Genomic DNA, 6000 nt, shown 5'->3' with positions numbered 1-6000 from the left:
TCAAATGAAAAATGGAAATGCACCTCTGATATTCTCAAGGCCGACAAAGAATCATAATCGTCATTGGTAAGTACATGGGTTTCTCCAGGGATTGTTACTCTCTTTTGAACCTGAGAGATCATCAAACGGATGGTGAAATGCATTCGATAACTGTCTCGAACATCTTCAGAAGGGTATTTCAAGCTCTCTTTAGCGTACCTGTGGATCAGCTGTGTTTTTATTGTGCCTTTCTCCGCCAGTGTTCTTTCCCCCACTGCTCGCGCTTCAGTAAATCAGCCGCCGCCGCCATGACCTCCCCGCCTGTTTAGCTGCGGTCGGACTGCCAAGAACACAAACTATAAAAATGACTGAATTTAACAGGCAAGCAGAGATGAGGAGAGGATATTTGTGTGTGTGTCTCGCAATCTGTACAGCGCTCTTCCTGTGCATTTTGGTTAAGTATATGCTTCGGTGCTCTTTGTTTATGAATGTACATATGAGTGCATATACATGGTTCTATGTTTGCGTGCTTGCATGCCTGCACACTATACATATAGTGCAGGTTTGTGTGTGTGTGTGTGTGTGTGTGTGTGTGTGTGTGTGTGTGTGTGGGGCGAGTAATAACAGGAAGCTGGTCTTCTGTGTTGACACAAACCTGTCTGGGTGAGTGGCCATCTGAAATAAATAAATAAACACACGAGGACCCACACAACCCAAAAAGCAGCAGAATTCGCCGTAAGACTAAAAATACGAAAAGCTGAGCGCTCCCTCAAACCCAAACAGGAACACCTGCAGCTCAACCCCTCCGCCTGGGCCGTTGTCATGACAACCGATTGCATTGCATGTAAACAGTTTACAGTAGAGTACGGGTGGGTGGGAGAGGTTTGTGGATGCCAGAAGGCTTGAGTAAAGACGGCGGACTATGGCTGGAATGAAACGTAGACCGCTAAATTAGAGAGGCAGAGTGGATTGATAAAGGTCAAGAAGGGTGAGGAATGGAGTAAGAAGGGATGAGGGAGATAAACGAGAGGAGAAAGAGAATGAGAGGTGAACAAATGTGAGGGAATGGTAATTTTGTGAGGGATGAAAAGCTCACAGAGAGAGAGAGAGAGAGAGAGAGAGAGAGAGAGGGAGAGAGAGAGAGGGAGAGAGAGAGAGAGTAGGAGTGGGACTGGCACTGCTACACAGCAGGTGGCTGTGCAGCACTAACACCACAAGGCTGACAACAGGAATGCATGTACTGTATATGAACAACAAGCTTCCATAAAAGGCAAATGAATAGCTAAGTGGTAAATGATGGCACGCCCCCTCATCTGACTAATGGGAGAAAAGAAGGAAATAATAAAAAGAGAGGCAAAGAAAGGGGAGATGGGACATGAAAATAGTGAGAAAATGGTGAGAATGGAACAGAGAAAGAGCAACATGGTGGCATCTTGTGATGCCTGTGAATTATTCAGAGATTACAGGTTTGCACTTTTGGTGGATTTGGCACAATCCAATAGTTTCCAAAACTCTGCCAATCACAGAATATTCTCATCTGATTCTGTCTCATACAGTAATGCTGGGATTGGATTGTCTGGTACCTGACCAGTGAATCATCTAAACACATTCCACTGTAGTTGTTTGAGCACAGATGATCTTGGATGTCTGGGACCCTGAGGGAGGCTCACTGGTTTTGGCTTGTCCAGCACCGTTAGTGGGGTCTTCTGGGAGGTAAAATGCCCCTCAAACAGCCGCTGCACCTGATCGTATTTCTCTCTGAGACAGTGAGATAAAACACGAGTCTCCTCTGATACATAAAATGAAAAGGCTCACAACTCATGAGATGGCAGGACAGGCCAGCTGTGTGTGTGTGTGTGTGTGTGTGTGTGATTACGTGATTTAACGTACATCACATTCTGTCTTTCTGTGTTTGTGCGTCCAATATGCACTAAATGTGTACGTGCATGTGTATGTGCATGTGTATGCATACGTGTGTGTTTGTTCTTTTGTGTAAACGTGCATGCCTCTCTGTGTTTGTGTATTTCCCACTAAGGGTGTGTATGTGTGTGAGTGTTATTTATGCGTCAGAGAGTGTTAGCTCCAGATGTGCCGGGGTCACAGCAGGGCTGCTCTCCCCGGTCCAGATGTGTCCAGGTGCGGCCTGTAGTGTCACGCCACCCGGCCCAGACGCTCCTCAGACCCCGCAGCTCAGCAAAGACCGACGGCTCCAGATCCCCCCGTCTGCTCTGACAAAAGAAGAGAAGAAGCCACACATCAGAATCAGCAGCTGAATCAGTTTTATTGGCCAAGTAAGTTTGCACATACAAGGAATTTGTCTTTGTGGATTGGTCCTGTAGGTCACATTAAAAATAAAGACAACACAAAAATTTAAAATAAAATAAGTAGTTTAAAAAATTACAAGCAGAAGTTAGAGAATATGTCTCTTACACAAGTAATACACAAGTATAAGTAGCATAGGTACTATAGAAAACTAAAAATAGAGATTTAAGAAATAATATCTATACAATATGCACATGGTTCTCTGTTGGAACCTAACTGATTTCACTGGTGAGAAGCTGTTTAAGTCAGTGGCAGAGAAATAATAATAATGTAATAATAGTAAGCAGGAATATATAAAAGAACATAACGTGATAGGCTCATAACCTCTGATTTATATGCACAGGCTGACAGCGCAACAGAATAGGTCACAGATGATTTTCTGCTTTCTGCGGTGACCGTTTCAGTCATTTACTTTTTACTGCATGAATTACGTCCAGTGCATCGATACGCCTTGTTGATGTACTGTCCTATGATATTTTTTGTTGTCTTGCCCGGCTAAAATGAATGAACATTCCTGGCTTGAATAAAGTAATCTAGCTGTTCATCTATCTGTTACTATCTTTGGCAGGATGTGGTTGTCTATCCAATCAGGACAGCTGTGTCCGTTGAAGATTATCTCCAGCAAGGAGAGGGGGACCAAGCTAAAGGACAGAGATCTGGCAATTTTACAACAGGAAAAGGGCACTCAAGTCTTGCATTCTCTGGCGCAGGGGACGGACAGAAAGAATGAGATGAGGAGGGGGGGAGACAGAGGGAGACAGAAAGAGGGGGTTGCTGATTGAGAGAGATTTTGAATGAAGACTTTGCAGTGGAAGTGAGGGAGATGGATGGCAGGGAAGGGTTGCGGTATTCGTCCACTGTAAGGACTCAGGCATGGGGCGCGGTAAGAGTGTAGGGTGGAGAGCAGAGGGAGAGAGAGGGGCGGAGGAAGATGTTCTCTCCTCGTTATCTAGCCTCACTGTTTACCCAGATTCCTACTCCCAGATAGCATCAGCAAATAAGCCCTGGCCAAGCAGACGTGCTGCGGGACCTAGCCAAAACTGACCCCTTGCCTGGATGGACTCACATACACACACACACACACACACACACTCACACACACATCAAATGGCAGTCTCTCAGTTCTAAACACTCTCAGTAGACCAGTGGTTCCCAAACTCTTTCACATCATGGACCCCCCAAATCGACCATTAGACCACCGACCCATGAAGATTTAAAATTTTGTCCTATGGCTCTCCATTTAAGAAGATTTTGTTGTTAGATATGACTTGGTACAGAATTATATACTGTAACTGTATATACTGTGGGTGAGGTGAGACCAACAGGGTGGAGAGTGAAACCTTTGAGCAAAACAGCCATCCTTACACACTCCCATTGTGCTAACTTCTAGAGAGTGAAATAACAGTGAAATTAAACTATTGCTCATTGTTCTGGGGACCCCCTGGAATTCCCTCAAGGGCCCCCCGGACCCCACTTTGGGAACCACTGTGGTAGACGTTACCAACATGAGAACATATAGTCTGATTAGACTCATCAAATTGGAAAAATGTATGTCATGCATTTCTTCTTCATTTCTTTCCCTCCTCTGGACATTTCTTCAGTGTCCATTCAGTGAGTGGCTGCTCACTGGGCGACTGTATTATTAACACCACAATGGCTCTTTGATGAAGCAAGGAAAAAAGCAGTGAACTTCAATATTACCATATGAGCATCGCATTGTACCTTTCATTATCTGAACGCCCCCCCCCCCCCCCCCCCTTCTCCGTCGTATACCACGTCCCTCATTCATATTCCACCTCTCTCTCTACTTCTTTATCCCTCTCTTTGTGCGACAGAGTGATGTGACAGTAGAGAGCAGACAATGTCGGGTTACCCTGGTAATTTGGGAAGGAGGACGGAAGTATCCTGGGCGGGCGGCGTCCCTCCCCCGGTCCGGCCCGAGTCCCACTGATGATTCACCAGCCTGCACGATGAAGGTTGGTGACCCCAATTTGAGTGAGGCAGGAGGAGGAGGAGCGGGAGAAGGCGGATGAGAAAAGGGGGATAATAAGGAGGAGGGGATGGCGATACCTACGTCAGTGGCACTTGCTAATAGGCAGATGTCCTTGTCCCTGACACAAGTAAATCAAGTCTCTTGAGGATGGGGGGGAAGAATGAAAGAGAGAGAGGGGGAGAGGGAGGGAGGAAACAAGGAAGGCAGAGATTGAGATTGCCGTCTGGTGAAGGAGCGAGGGGCTGGGTCGGACGTGAGTGCGTGTGTGAGTGAAATTATAAGCAATTAGCTCGGCCTCTAAGCCCACCCTGAAAATGCTCTTTTGATGATGTGAAAGACGCAGAAGAAAAGATGGAAGGAAGCCGGAGTCGGTGAAATAACTCCGCTGCAGTGCTTTAAGGTGTGCAGGGGTGAGCGGGCTGGGTTGGGTGTAAAGCAGACAGAGGAAACAGAGCTACAGAGAAGGAGGAGAAGGAGAGGGAGGAGGTGGAAAAGAGACAGAAGGAGGGAGAGCGCCTGAGTGTTCATCATCCTCTCTTCCATCCTTGTGGGAAGCAGCTAAAGTTTGTTGCAGTTGCTCTGTCCCACAGACTCAGTTAATGACCACAGGAAGATAAACTTTCTCAAGTATGTGATCTTCCCCCTGATTAAATATCTGTGAGCCAGACAACCACCCCTCTCTGCCAGGGTCTCTAGAAACACCATCGTCCAACCACATAACTCCCTCACAAACATTTCTTAAAGCTAATGTAGTCCTTTGAGGCGGTGGAGACATTTCTGCTCACTGGAGTGGTACCGAATGTTTTCCCACATAAGAAGCTGATAATAATAATATGATCCTTTTTGAGAGTGGGCACACACAGCAGAAGTCAGGACTGGGTCTGTGCCCGCAGCGAGGTCCAACAGGAAACCACTTCTCAAATACCGCATGACTACTTCCTATTTTTGTCTAATTAAAGGATTGTTGCGCTGAAATGGAAACTGCTTCCATGGCAGGCACTGGCTGTTTGACCAGTAGCTCTTCAATGTCTGTGTAACCTGTGAAACGAATCACATCATGCTTAAGAGGTGAGGCAGGCCCTGTTTTGACTTTGAAAACAACTGTCTACTTTCAAAAGCTGAGACTGGATCAGTCCTCTGAAGCGGCTCATATTGAGCATGACTCACTGCTGTTCATAAGATAAAATAGGATCAAACTTTAATGGTCCCTGTGGTGAAACTGGGTCATTGCAGCAGCAAACATCAATAAGATGATGAAAAATAGAATAAAAACACAAAAATAGAATATAAACAAGTATATAGCACATGGGGGTGATGTAAGAATTCCAGCACTAAAACATGTTAGGTAGAATGTAAAACTGACATGACAAAAGTCGGGGAAAACAATAATAACAGCAAAACTTGGTCATTAGCAGCAAAGAATGTATGGAGAATATGTACAACATGAAAATATACCAAACATATGAAATGTATGCAGTGTAAAACACATAGAAGCACTAAAAAAACATCAATATGTGCATTATATCATGATGAGAATGATATGAGAATATGAAGAAAGGAGATATGTTAAGATATGTTAAGATATGTTAAGTAAATATACATGATGTGCAAAATGTGTGTTGCATTCACATTAACAAGTCTGTAGAAGCCATATATATCGATACAGAAAGTTTCCAAACATGTAGAAGTGCATTGTAAAAAACTAT

Source organism: Centroberyx gerrardi, chromosome 6 (genome assembly GCF_048128805.1).
Source record: "Centroberyx gerrardi isolate f3 chromosome 6, fCenGer3.hap1.cur.20231027, whole genome shotgun sequence".
NCBI classification, from domain to species: domain Eukaryota; kingdom Metazoa; phylum Chordata; class Actinopteri; order Beryciformes; family Berycidae; genus Centroberyx; species Centroberyx gerrardi.
Note: the sequence above shows the minus strand (reverse complement) of the source record.